The following is a 13,382-nucleotide window of genomic DNA, read 5'->3' as shown; positions in this document are numbered from 1 at the left end:
CGTGCAAGGACAGACAGGTAACCACTGTTCTTTTAATCGACACAGATCTCTTATCCACTCATCTCCCTTTCTGGAAACAAATTTCTCCTTGCATGTTCAGATAGAAATGGTGTTAACCCAAACCTTTTAGTAAGCCTTAAATGATACTGCCTAGGAAACAGCAGAGGTGGTATATACCTTTTAAGGCTGGGAGTAGGGTAGCTTAAAACAAACACACAGAAGAATAAAGAAAAAAGAATAAAGGGTAGCTTAAAACAAACACACAGAAGAATAAAAAAAACTAAGGAGGTAGTCTAATGATAAAACTATTGTATTTATTGTGTTGGATTTTTGTTTTTAATATTGTGCTTTTTCTTCTCCTCCAAGATGGATGACTTAGTGCCAGAAAGCTTGATTCCTCTACTAAGTGAATTCTTTTTTTGCAAAATAAAATTTGCTCATACTGAATTCATGCATTAACTTCTAGGTGGGAGAAAGAGTGGAGGAGATTGGTACCAACATTTAATTATAGCTTTCACATGATCTGAAGGATTGTTCTGCATAATTGGGAGGCTGTGTCGCCTGTCTGACCCTCTCTTCACTCACTAAATTTAAACAATGCCTGGCTAGTTAAGGCACATATCTTGTTTATTTGAGTGTATTAAACATTCCTATCTGTGTTGACAGTCCATTCAGCGTCTCCTCATATTTTATAAAAATACTTTTTGTATCCTACTTGTTGGGGACAGATGCTATGGTTAGTTTATAGCAGTACTATTTATACTTTTCTGGTCTGTCTGTCCAGAATGACTGGGTCAGGACCCGAAACACAACTGCCCACAAATTTGCCTAAGATTTAGTATTTGTAGAGCAGCCCTGTCTGTGATGGTAAATTCTGTTATCACTTGGAGAGTGTTAAACAGATCTGGGGTTATCAAGCTGGAAAAAAAGGCAGTCTTTTTTTCTCTTCCCCTTTCTTGTAAAGCTCGTAATAATGACTTGTTTTCCTTGAGGTATGTGTACTTTAAACTGTCAGTAAATGTATTAGATTTACTTATCTTAATACACTCAGAAATTGGGATGATAAGGTGAACCAGCACGAAATGGGTCTGCTCCGTGTGTTTCTGTTTGTTTTATAGATTAGTTGTTGTTTAGTCATTCTGTTGTGTCCAACTCTTTTCGACCCCATGAACTGTAGCCTGCCAGGCTCCTCTGTCCATGAAATTCTCCAGGCAAGAATATTGGAGTGGGTTGACATTTCCTCCTCTAGGGGATCTTCCCAGTCTAAGGATCGAACCTGTGTCTCCTTCATTGGTAGGGGTATTCTTTACCACTGAGCCACCAGGGAAGCCCTTTGTAGATTAAGGGGTACACTTTTTTTAGAATGGCCAGTTTGTTTCTGGAGACAGGACCATCTCCAAATTTTATTAAATTTGTCTTCTATAAATGAAAGCCACCTGTCAGGCTGTAACATGCTAATTATGGTGAGGACAATAATGAGGAAGAACAGTATTTGAAATATGTGGGGGTTTTGCTAAGAATTTTCCTGCCCACATCTGTACTGCTTATTTTTATGTGTATGTCTACACATGCATATATAGTGAATATTTAATAATAGCACTTGGTGATATTAAAAAATACTTCAGATTCAAAGTGAGAGTCCTTTTCATTCCTTCTCATTAACTTTTTTTTTTTAAGTTATGGAAGAAACTCTTCTTTAAAAATGTAGCTTGAGCTGAAGCCTGAGTTTTGCCATTTAATAGTGAGCAGGGTTGTCTCTCCAAGCCTTGGTGGGATGCTACACTCAGCCCAGAGCTCATTTTATCAAAAGTCTTCAGAAAAATAATGTGACAATGTGAATTAAGGGGAGATTAGCTAATTTGTCCTGATTTTGCTAAAATCTTAGACTTTGATATCTTTTTCCTTTTTCCCCCCTTGAGGCCTACAGAAAGCATTTCAGGCAACTGTATGAAAACATTTACAGTTCTTGATTTATTAGTGTTTTTCTATGTCTGTGAAAAGGTCTTGTTCTCCTGTGACTGGTGCAGTTGAGACTAACTCAGGTCTTGTCCATGTTATTTCAAGGCAGCGTAGACTTCTTTTGACGTCAGTTACTTTTTACCCTCATGGCATATTGATCTCTACCATCCGTGGTGATAGTCATCGCTACAGGTTCTGGCAGCTCTTGGGAGCCCCTGGGATGTTAAGCCCCATGAGCCACAGTTCAAAGTGGCCACCTGGTTTTCAGATGCCTTCTCTCCCTTTTGAGGGAGGGGGGATACAGAGCACAGTTGGTACCTAGGGTCTCCCATCATTCAACGTGGAAGCGATTAATAGATATTGAATGAGATGCCGCCCTTGTTCGGAGCTCTGTGCTGGGTGATGTTAAATTTTAAAAGGCTGTGATCTGGGCCCAGCCCCATCCTTGCTTTCATTCCCTCTTCAGTGGAGATCCGTCATTACAGGCAACAGTTTCCTCCTGGGCTTATTAAGAGTCCATATTCCAGAGCCACTAATTGTTCTGTATAGAAGCAACTTTTAGCTCTTCCCTTCTGATTCTTATGAATCTATCTTTTCTTGGATGGCTCTCATATCAGAGAAAGAACTGCCCTACTGAAAAATTCATTTGATAGTTTTGGTGGCTGTGTTTTCTGAGCCAAGTAGATCGGTAGCCTTGGACAAAGAATTTTTTTCCCCCTTCTTCCTTGAGGGGAGTGGCAGTCAAGGAAAGTGAATTCTCAAAGTTTATAGTATCATGGATGTTCAAGTGACACTGATTAGTAAACAGCAGGGGCAATCTTTCCCAATCTTTGAGTTTTAAAAACCCCTCCCCTTTTTCAGTTCAGTTCAGTTCAGTCGTTCAGCCGTGTCCGACTCTTTGCGACCCCCTGAATCGCAGCACGCCAGGCCTCCCTGTCCATCACCAACTCCCGGAGTTCACTCAGACTCAGGTCCATCGAGTCAGTGATGTCATCCAGCCATCTTGTCCTCTGTTGTCCCCTTTTCCTCCTGCCCCCCAATCCCTTCCAGCATCAGAGTCTTTTCCAATGAGTCAACTCTTCACATGAGGTGGCCAAAGTACTGGAGTTTCAGCCTTAGCATCATTCCTTCCAAAGAAATTCCAGGGCTGATCTCCTTCAGAATGGACTGGTTGGATCTCCTTGCAGTCCAAGGGACTCTCAAGAGTCTTCTCCAACACCACAGTTCAAAAGCATCAATCCTTCGGCGCTCAGCTTTCTTCACAGTCCAACTCTCACATCCATACATGACCTCTGGAAAAACCATAGCCTTGACTAGATGGAGCATCTATTAAAATTATATTCTAATGACTCAAAGCTATAATGAGCTCAGTAACCATTTAAAAATACTATAGATTATCTATCAAATTAAAATCCTTATTTGTATTTAGAAAGACTTGTTTAGTGAGCCTACAGTCTGCTCTTGCGGTGCTTGGTGAATGATTTATGGATGTCGGGTTATAACTGTGGCCCCAGGGGAAGGCTGGATCTGCCTGTTGTCCATTTCCTGTTGTCCTTTGCTCACTGTTCTGCTGTTACACTGTCCTCCCCACATCCGGGGTTTATGGCAACTCTGCCCTCACAGTGGGTGGGATTACTAGCTGCTGCTGCTGGTGCTAAGTCGCTTCAGTCATGTCCAACTCTGTGCGACCCCATAGACGGCAGCCCACCAGGCTTCCCCGTCTCTGGGATTCTCCAGGCAGGAACACTGGAGTGGGTTGCCGTTTCCTTCTCCAATGCATGAAAGTGAAAAGTGAAAGTGAAGTCGCTCAGTCGTGTCTGACTCTTTGCGAACCCATGGACTGCAGCCTACTAGGCTCTTCTGTCCATGGGATTTTCCAGGCAAGAGTACTGGAGTGGGGTGCCATCGCCTTCTCTGGGATTACTAGCACTTGTAGATAAATCTTGTATCGTTTATCTGGAAATACCAACTTTTCTGTGTGGCTCAGAAAAGCCAGAGACAAATACAGAACAGGCTTATGGCATCAACCCTGCTCTTAAGGACATGTGAATGGGGTGGATGACCACTCTTATCAGACCAGCATGGACTCTTAATAATCCTGAGCATTCTTCCAGGCATAAGTTTGCTGATAGCCTGTTTGCCTTGTCATCTATGCCCAGATTGACTTAGGATAGAGAAGGGACAGTTACAGAAGCTATGCCCATTCGTAATTGGATTCTAAATCACCAGAATTTTTTTTTTTAATTAATTTTTTTTTTTTTAATATTTGTGTTGTTTGGCCACACCATGCAGCAGATGGGGGTCTTAGTTCCCCAACCAGGGATCAAACCCATGCCCCCTGCATTGGCGGCACAGAGTCTTAACTACTGAACTGCCAGGGAAGTCCTCCAGCATTTCTTCATGGCTAATGATCACCAAAGAGCAAGCACATGCCTTGGCACCTGGATGGCACTTCAGCCCTCAGAGAAAGCTCCTGGCCCGCAGGACAGGCTGCCTTCCTTATGCACATTCTGAGCGAAGCCCGGGGAGTTCTCTGCATTATCTTCACAGAGCTCTTTGCAGAGAACCACAGCAAGATACTCTCTCTTTCCAGATTTCAGCCCCAAAGATGACTGTTCATTTTTAGTGTTAATTCATAGAATTGTAAAGATACTCAGATTGGAGATGTCCAAGTTGGATTTGGCTGTTTTGTGGCTTTCTTTTAAACACTCATTCCTTGTGCCCATCCCGTGGAAGAGATGGGGTGCCTGCCATTGCTCTGGCCCCACAGGGCCTGCTGTTTGACTGGGCCTCTTGAATTCCATCAAATGGAGCGCAGACAGCATGTGTCATAGAGGCTGCTTGGGAAGGGTGAGGAGCAAAATTAGTGTCTGTGGGTGGGCATGTGTTCTCATCACATTGCCAAAGAACTGCAGTGTGCAAAATCTGGCAGGAGCTCATTCCAAAGAAAAATAAAACAGCCCCTCTTTCTGCTTTGAAAAATATTTAAAAAAACATCACTAGCCCCCATGTTAAAGAAATGGAATCATTAAAAATGCATCTGTGCGTGTGTATGTAGGTTTTAAATAATTTGAAAAACTGAGGTTGGAATAGAAGAAATAAAAAGGTACTCATCATAAGAAATAGTTTTTAGGGATTCTGTCGCTCATTTGGTAAACACGACAAGCTTTCTATTAGAACATAATTGGCCAAGGATTAGGGGAATTCGTTAAGAGTTACCAACTAGGGGAAAGCCTGCTATGCTTAACTTCTGTTCTTCTTTGAGAGGATTTTGAAAGAAAAGCTATTTTTTGACTCAGGGAAGCCAATTACGAAGGAAATGTTTGTGTTTTTCATGTATGCAATTTGCCTTGTATCCCAAGGAACAAAAGGGTATGCAACACTTAAATTCATATTTGAAACACAAGATCTCCCTTTGATAGTTACCATGAGAAGGTCTGACCCTTTGTTAATCTCTCCTCATGGTACAGAAGAATATTTCTTAGATTAAAAGCATGCTTATAATATGTGTAGTTTGCACAACGGATATATACTACTTTCATAATTAGGGGAGAGTTTGTAGGGGTTTTTTAAACAGTGGTAATGTGAGGACAACAGAAATGTTCTTTAGCCAAAACCCCAAATTTATGAATTTCAGGTCATTTTTGAGTATACCTACTTCAAGAGCCCCCTTTTTATTTCTCAAGCTAAATGACTTTCTGTGTGTGGAAGGGGCAAAAAAAACATAAAATTTACCATCTAAACCATTTTTAAGTGTCTAGTGTGTTCGTGTTACTGTATGTACATTATTGTACAGCACATCTCTGAAACCTTTGCATCTTGAAACACTGAAACTGTAACCATTAAACAACTCCCATATCCCCCTACCCCAGCTCTTCACAGCCTCCATTCTGTTTTCTGTTTCTCTGAGTTTCACTACTTTACTGGAGTTTAAAAGTGGAATCATGCAGTATTTGTCTCTTTGTAACTGACTTATTTCACTTAGCATAATATCCTCAGAGTTCATCCATGTTGTAACATATGATGGGATTTCTTCCCTTTTTAAAGCTGAAAAATATTCTGCTGAATGTGTTTTCTTTACCCATTATCCCCTGATAAACATTGAGGTAGTTCCCACCTCTTGGCTATTGTGAATAATGCTTCAGTGAACATGGATGTGAAATTAATTGCCCTTTGAAATAGGATTTGACTTTCAATAAATGTGAGGGCTAATTCCTTGTGTACAAGCACAAGAAAAGGTATCATCATGTCCAATCACCCTTTTCAGTTTGCTCAAGAGCTCCCATATCCTGAGTTTCTCACTGTGGGAAATGGCTTGATATGGAGCAGTTTTCAGTCCCAGATGGGGTATTTATGCTTCCGTCAGGGATCACGACATCCCTAGGGATGAGCTTAGTCCTGGGCGGTGGCTGAAACATGCTGGTGAATGAGCTGGACTCTGGGTAGTTCTTCTTGATGAGACGTTAGGACAGGAGCCCTTTCATCCTCTCTCCTGATACTAGACGACAGCCTGCAGCATGGCTTCATGGTGTTGTGATTGCATCTGTTGGGCCACCCAGACTGCCACCTTACCTGTAAAGCTCTCTGCTGGGAGAAGTTGGCCCTGGCTGCTGGGTTGACTTGCCTTGGGCAGTAGTTTTTAGGTACTGCTGAATGCGTGACCAAGAGCTTGGTTGGGCTCCCTGGAGTAAGTGTGTTGGTGATAGCCAGGAAGAAAGTCCAAGTTCAGCAGCTTATTAGCCTCCAAAGCTCTCATTTTCTGTGAAGATCCTAAGTCTTACAATCAAATGGCTGTCAGTCTTCCTCATTAGCCCTAGTGTTTCTTGGAAGTTCTTTCTGAATTCAAACTAGAATACTCTCCTACAAATGAAACCGTATTTTAAGGAGATGGTGTTAAACTGTGGACCATCTTGGTAGGTAGTTGGCCTACACATTCTCCTTACCTCCCAATTCTTTTTATGGCAGGAAAGAAACTTCACGGAAGCACATGTACCAAAAGCATGGCTCTGTTTTATAATATCTCAGAAGGAAATTGCCCTCATAGATCAAATCCTGTCCCTCTGTGTGTAAGTCAAGGACTAGCCAAGGGTGGCTACTGCGTGATGACCCTGTGAGCCTTGCCTGGTTTCTGCCTTTCTAATTAATTGCTGCCATTGCCATTGTAAAAGAAAAAAACGGTGACACTTGTTTACATTCCTAAAGCATTGGTACTGTTACGGTTGTCACACTGCATTGAAACCAGTCCTTGGGAGTCCAGATCACTTAAGTGCTTTCTGTTTGGTTTGTCTGCTTGCTTGCTGCTGCTGCGTAGCTGCTCAGTTACATCCGAATCTTTGCGACCCCATGGACTGTAGCCCAACAGGCTTCTCCGTCCATGGAGATTCTCCAGGCAAGAATACTGGAGCAGGGGCTTCCCTGGTGGCTCAGATGGTAGAAAGTACTGGGGTGGGTTGCGATGCCCTCCCCCAGGTTATCTTCCCAACCCAGGGATCGAACCCAGGTCTCCCTCATTGCAGGCGGATTCTTTACCCTCTGAGCCATCAGGGAAGCTTGGTGTAAAGATTCCTCAACCTTATTAGCAGGTGACTGTCAGGCTGCTCTGTTTTGAGCTATTCAAGTAGTGCCAAAGTCCACGGCTCCAAAAGGAGGCCTGCCTCTGGAGTTTAGGAGTTTGTCCTCGCTTGTCCTGTCTCCCCTGCCCCACACCCAGGTAGGAAAACTCTTGGCAAAACCCAGCCAGAGCCAAGTAGAACTGGCTGTTTCCACCCAAGGAGGGAAAGAGGTGTCTGTTAAGGAGACTGTCAGTGAGTAGTGAAAACCATTTGGGAATGGGTCTGTGATTCAAGTATTTTAGGAATTGATTAGGCTTTCAAGCACTGACTTGGGAATCCTGCTGCTCACCATTTTATGTTGTTCTGTGGGGAAAATACGTTTTCTAGTTTCAAACAGCTAATTTACAAGAAAACTTTTGGACCGGAACTCATTTGTGACATTGAAGCAGCCAGGCCCCAATGTGAAATGTGAAGTACACAGTGTTTGTCAGAGGTCTACAAGTAAATGTCTCGCTCTATCTTTAAGCTATGCAGTTGCTTCATTACCTTTTCTTAACATTGTCCCCCTTTCTCTCTGAAAGTAGAAAATTTGTACCGGAGCAACTGTCTTGGGTCAAACAATAAAGCCTGTAGGAAGAACCATTTGGGAAAAGAGAGGCAGATCCCTCTTCTCTTCCTTGCCTGAATTGGCTCCATAAGTATGTTTTGGAGATTTTCCTCCATGTGGCTAAGGAAAATCTCACATCCATGGATGTGTAAACCCAGCTAGATGGCTAGATTTCGCCTGTTTTGTTCGAAGATCTTATTTTGTGTGTGCTTAGTTGCTCAGTTGTGTCTGACTCTTTTCAACCACATGGACTGTAGCCCGCCAGGCTCCTCTGCTCATGGGGATTCTCCAGGCAAGAATACTGGAGTGGGTTGCCATGCCCTCCTCCAGGGGATCTTCCCAACCCAGGGATCGAACCCAGGTGTCCTGAACTGCAGGTGGATTCTTTACCATCTGAGCCACCAGGGAAACCCAAAGATCTTATTAAACTTATTAAAACTCAATTTTCATCGTTTTCTTGCTTTTTTGTAGTACTTCAATAAACCAGGTTTGTTCCTGGGAACTTTATAATTGCATAATATCACTTGCAGTGAGAAAACATATCTGTTCATCTGTCATGGTTTCAGATCTTTGTGGTTTCAGACTTTTTCTTCACTTCGAAAGATGTTTTCAGTTGCATTTTACTGCTGAAAGTTTTCTGATACGCTTTTGTAGAATATTTCCTAACCCCTCTGACATGACTTTACAGCCATGTATTTTTTGTTTGTTTGTTTTGCTTTTTAAAGACACACTTTATTTTTATTTTTAAACACTTCATTTTGTTTATTTATTTATTTTGTGGGCACACCTGTTGACATGTGGGATCTTAATTCCCTGACCAGCAATCAGGAACCCGAGGCCCCCCCTCCCCCCACCCCCGCCCCCCAGGTGGAAGCGTAGGGTCTTAACTACTGGACTACCAGGGAAGTCCTCGGCTATGTGTTTTTTTTTAATGCAAAGTTAAAAAGAGGCCAAAGATGAAAAGGGACCTTCAAAGGTCATGGGGCCTCTCCCCCTCATTTTATAACAATACATGAGAAATTGGGACTCGGTGGTAGAATCTGAACGGTCTCAGCCAGGAGGGAAAAGAGGTCATTTTTGTTTAGGGCACTAGTTACGCCATGTAGATCCCAAAACAAGAATTGCCTCTGTTGGTGAGAAACTGCCAAACCAAGGAGGACTTCACAGTCCTGCCCACCAGCTCTGCCCTTTCTGCACGTGGCCATGCTATTAGTGATACCTCTTGTTTTCTCTTTGATGTTTTTAACGGTCAGTTGTGTATTTTAAGAGACCCATGAGAAAAACTTCTCTTAAATACTCTAGACAACCTAGCTGAGATACGAGACCTGTGCCATAATTCTGGACCTCTTTAAAACAAAGCGTAAGAGGTCTGGGGTAGGGATTGTTTAGTGATTGGATCTTAGTCCTTTATCTGTCCCTAATGCCAGTAACCTTAAACTAGTCCCTTCTCCAGTCTGGACTTTAATTTTTCCATCTAAGTGAGGGATCTGAAACAGATGGTTTCAATGATTCTTTCTTGCTTTAAAGGTGTGTAACTAACTCGTGTGGCTCTTGACTAGTGATAATTGAAGACCTGAACTGCCCCTGCAGGCCCACCTCTACACATCTGGGAATGGAAGGGATCTAGAATTCTTTAGGGAGAACAAATGCTTCACTTGTGCTTTTGTTTATTCGGTTTTTCATCTCTGATGAGGGAGGTGGCAGAATTCTAGGAGAAAAGGAGTTAAATGAATTGGTAATTCTTGCCTCCTGAAACGGTGTCCATGTTCAATGAATCATAATCCAATCTGCCTGTCACTAACAGAACATGCTGATTTTCTTCCCTGTGGGTTAAATTATCACCTCCTTTTGAAAACAGGTCTTATTAAGGGCTGACTTGTAAGAGATTTTGTAGGTTTAGAATTTCGTACTACCATAGGTTGATAAAGTAGTTTCCTAACCTTTTGGCCAGGGTTCCCAGGTGACTCAGTGGGTAAGGAATCTGCCACAGTGCAGGAGACACAAGACACGCAGGTTTGATCACTGGGTCTGGAATATCCCCCAGAGAAGGGCATGGCAACCCGCTCCAGTATTCTTGTCTGGAGAATCCCGTGGACAGAGGAGCCTGGTGGGCTACAGTCTATAGGGTTGAAAGAGGACACGACTGAGCACAACCTTTTGGCCATGGTTTGCTTTGGAGTGGGGCTTCCCTGGTGGCTCAGATGGTAAAGCGTCTGCCAGCAATGCGGGAGACCCGGGTTCGATTCCTGGGTCGGGAAGGTCCCCTGGAGAAGGAAATGGCAATCCACTCTAGCACTCTTGCCTGGAAAATCCCATGGACGGAGGAGCCTGATAGGCTACAGTCCATGGGGTCACAAAGAGTCAGACACGACAGAGCGACAGTGGTAGGTGGCAGGTGAAAAAACAGGAAATGTGTCCTGGATAGCATGAGGAGAAGTAACCAGATTTTTCATTACCATTGTCAGCATCTTCTACGTTTAGTGTTGATCACCATCTAGAATGAAGTGTTAGTCGCTCAGTCATGTCCGACTCTTTGCAACCCCATGGACTGTAGCCTGATAAGCTCCTCTGTCCGTGGGATAGAACACTATAAATTTTCTCTCTCTCCTATGTCTTCAAGTGTTCAGAAAAGTTGAAAGAAGTATACAGTCAATACTACAGCCTACAACCAGCATTTTACTGTTACTTCTTTATCACAACATAATCTGTCCATCCATCCCTCCTCCCTCCCTTGGTCCATCCAAGATGCCGTGTTATTTTTTATGCATTTCAAAGTAAGTTGCCGATATTGTGAGCTTTCTCCCTAACTGTTTCAGCATGCGGTCATTAAGCTCTCTCTTCCTTTTTGTTTTCTCTAATTTGTTGAGAAAGAAAGCAAAGATTTTTGAGAAAGTCAGGCACGGAAGTTCAAGGGCTACAATTTAAAGACCTGAATTGGAGATTATTAACTTGAAACAACTCCCTTTGCCATTTGTGTTTTGAAGCACCAATTTTTCTATTACATGTGTACTTTAATGTGGTGAGAGTTAATTTTGTTTAGTAACCTAACATTTCCATTAGCTGGCCTTTGGGGGTTTAAATGTGGATCGTAAATACCATTTTTGGAAGGGTGTGTAAAACAGAGGGAAAGTCAAAGAAAATTATTGCTTTCGGAGAAAAAAGTAGGAGAAGAAAGGGTTCTTCAGCAGCGGGTCGTTTTGTTTGTTTCAAGTTGGTAATCCTTTGATCTTGATTAATTATGAACTCCTCTGAACTCCAGGCTCAGTGAAGCAGCAGACAATAAAAGCAAAATCATAAACCTAGATTCAGACTTTGGCCTCTTGCCTGCCAGAACTCTCTCCCCACTTAGCACTGTGTGATCACCCTGAAACTCACCCTTTAGGACAGAACCATTTTAGTCTGTAAGTAGAGTCATTCTATTCTGGTTTGAATAAAATAAATTTCATTTTTTAAAGTGGTGTATTCATGTCAGAATTGTTCATGTTTTAACGATTTTTGAGAATAACTCAGAAATCACCATTGATTGCCTTGAATGTTAATGAACTGTTGTGATAAAATTTTACTATAATTTCCTAAAATGTTTTAGGTGGTCTTAAAATATCCATGTTAGCCATGTTAGAGAATCTGTGTATAAGCCTATGATAGAATTAACATTAAAATAGGGACTTTGGGAAGGTCATGGACACACTGCTATATTTAAAATGGATAACCAATAAGGATCTCCTGGATAGCACATAGAACTCTGCTCAATGTTATGTGCCAGCCTAGATAGGAGGTGGTTTGGGGGGAAATGGATACATGTAGATGTATGGCCGACTCCCTTTTCTGTGAAACTACCACAGCATTGTTAATTGGCTAGTTAGTTGCTCAGTCGTGTCTGACTCTTTGCAACCCAATGAACTGTAGCCTGCCAGGATCCTCTGTCCATGGAATTCTCCAGGCAGGAATACTGGAGTGGGTAGCCATTACCTTCTTCAGGGGATCTTCCCTACCCAGGGACTGAACCCAAGTCTCCTGCATTTGCAGGCAGATTCTTTACTGTCTGAGCCACCAAGGAATCAGCTATATCTCAATACAAAATAAAAAGTTTAAAATTTGGGGAAAAAATAAGACAATCATTAGATCTACCTATTAAAAAAGCAAAACACAACTACATTGATATAATAATTATATATTATATATATATATATTGAAATAACAAGATTGTTATTTCAATAACTGTCTACAGCCTATGTGGTTCCTGAATGTACCCAGAATGAGAAAAGGAATGAGAAGTCTAGGCAGATTGGGGACACATTCAGGTGGGTCTGACAGCCTTGCCTGGTGAAGGAGACTTGCTTTGAAAGAGCTTAAATCAGAATTATCCCCCTCATGCTAGTATAATTGTATTTTGCAATGTGACATCCCAGAGAACTGTTTGATGCTGGGTTTTTAAAAAGTCTTTACTAAAAAATTTTTAACTTTTTTGAATTCAGTGGAATTGTACATTAAAAAAAAAAAAAAAAAGCTTTAGTTGTGTTATATTTACTTCCAATTCTAAAAATTTTTGTTGGTGGAGGAGGGTAGTATGAGTTACTTTCCTAGAGCCAGTATTTTAAAATCAAAAATAATTTAAAATCCATCCCAGGGACTTCTCTGGCAATCTAGTGGTTAATACTTCGCCTTTCAGGACAGGGGATGTGGGACCAATCCCTGGTCAGTGTATTAAGATCCCAAAAAAACAAAACATAAAAACAGAAGCAATATTGTAACAAATTCAATAAAGACTTAGGGAAAAAAAAAAAGAATGGTCCACATTAACAAAGAAAAAGTCTTAAAAAACAATAAAATGCATCCAGAGCAGCAGGTATTACCTGCAGTGTGAGAAACGCTGGGCTGGAAGAAGCACAAGCTGGAATCCAGAGTGCCGGAAGAAATATCAATAACCTCAGATATGCAGATGACACCACCCTTATGGCAGAAAGTGAAGAGGAACTAAAAAGCCTCTTGATAAGAGTGAAAGAGGAGAGTAAAAAAGTTGGCTTGAAGCTCAACATTCAGAAAACGAAGATCACGGCATCTGGTCCCATCACTTCATGGGAAGTAGATGGGGAAACAGTGGAAACAGTGTCAGACTTTATTTTTTGAGGCTCCAGAATCACTGCAGATGGTGATTGCAGCCATGAAATTAAAAGACACTTACTCCTTGGAAGGAAAGTTATGACCAACCTAGATAGCATATTCAAAAGCAGAGACATTACTTTGCCAACAAAGGTCCATCTGGT

The 13,382-nt window shown here is 41.9% G+C and overlaps 1 protein-coding gene across 3 annotated transcripts in view; it reads left to right on the top strand.

Annotated features, from left to right (window-relative positions):
- SPRED2 (sprouty related EVH1 domain containing 2) overlaps positions 1–13,382 on the top strand; it is a 123,597-nt gene that overhangs the window by 63,165 nt on the left and 47,050 nt on the right. The gene's annotated exons all lie outside the window — the stretch shown is intronic.

The sequence above is a fragment of the Bos taurus genome, chromosome 11, assembly GCF_002263795.3.
Source record: "Bos taurus isolate L1 Dominette 01449 registration number 42190680 breed Hereford chromosome 11, ARS-UCD2.0, whole genome shotgun sequence".
NCBI classification, from domain to species: domain Eukaryota; kingdom Metazoa; phylum Chordata; class Mammalia; order Artiodactyla; family Bovidae; genus Bos; species Bos taurus.
The sequence above is the reverse complement of the archived record's forward strand: the minus strand, read 5'-3'. Positions and strand labels throughout refer to the sequence as shown.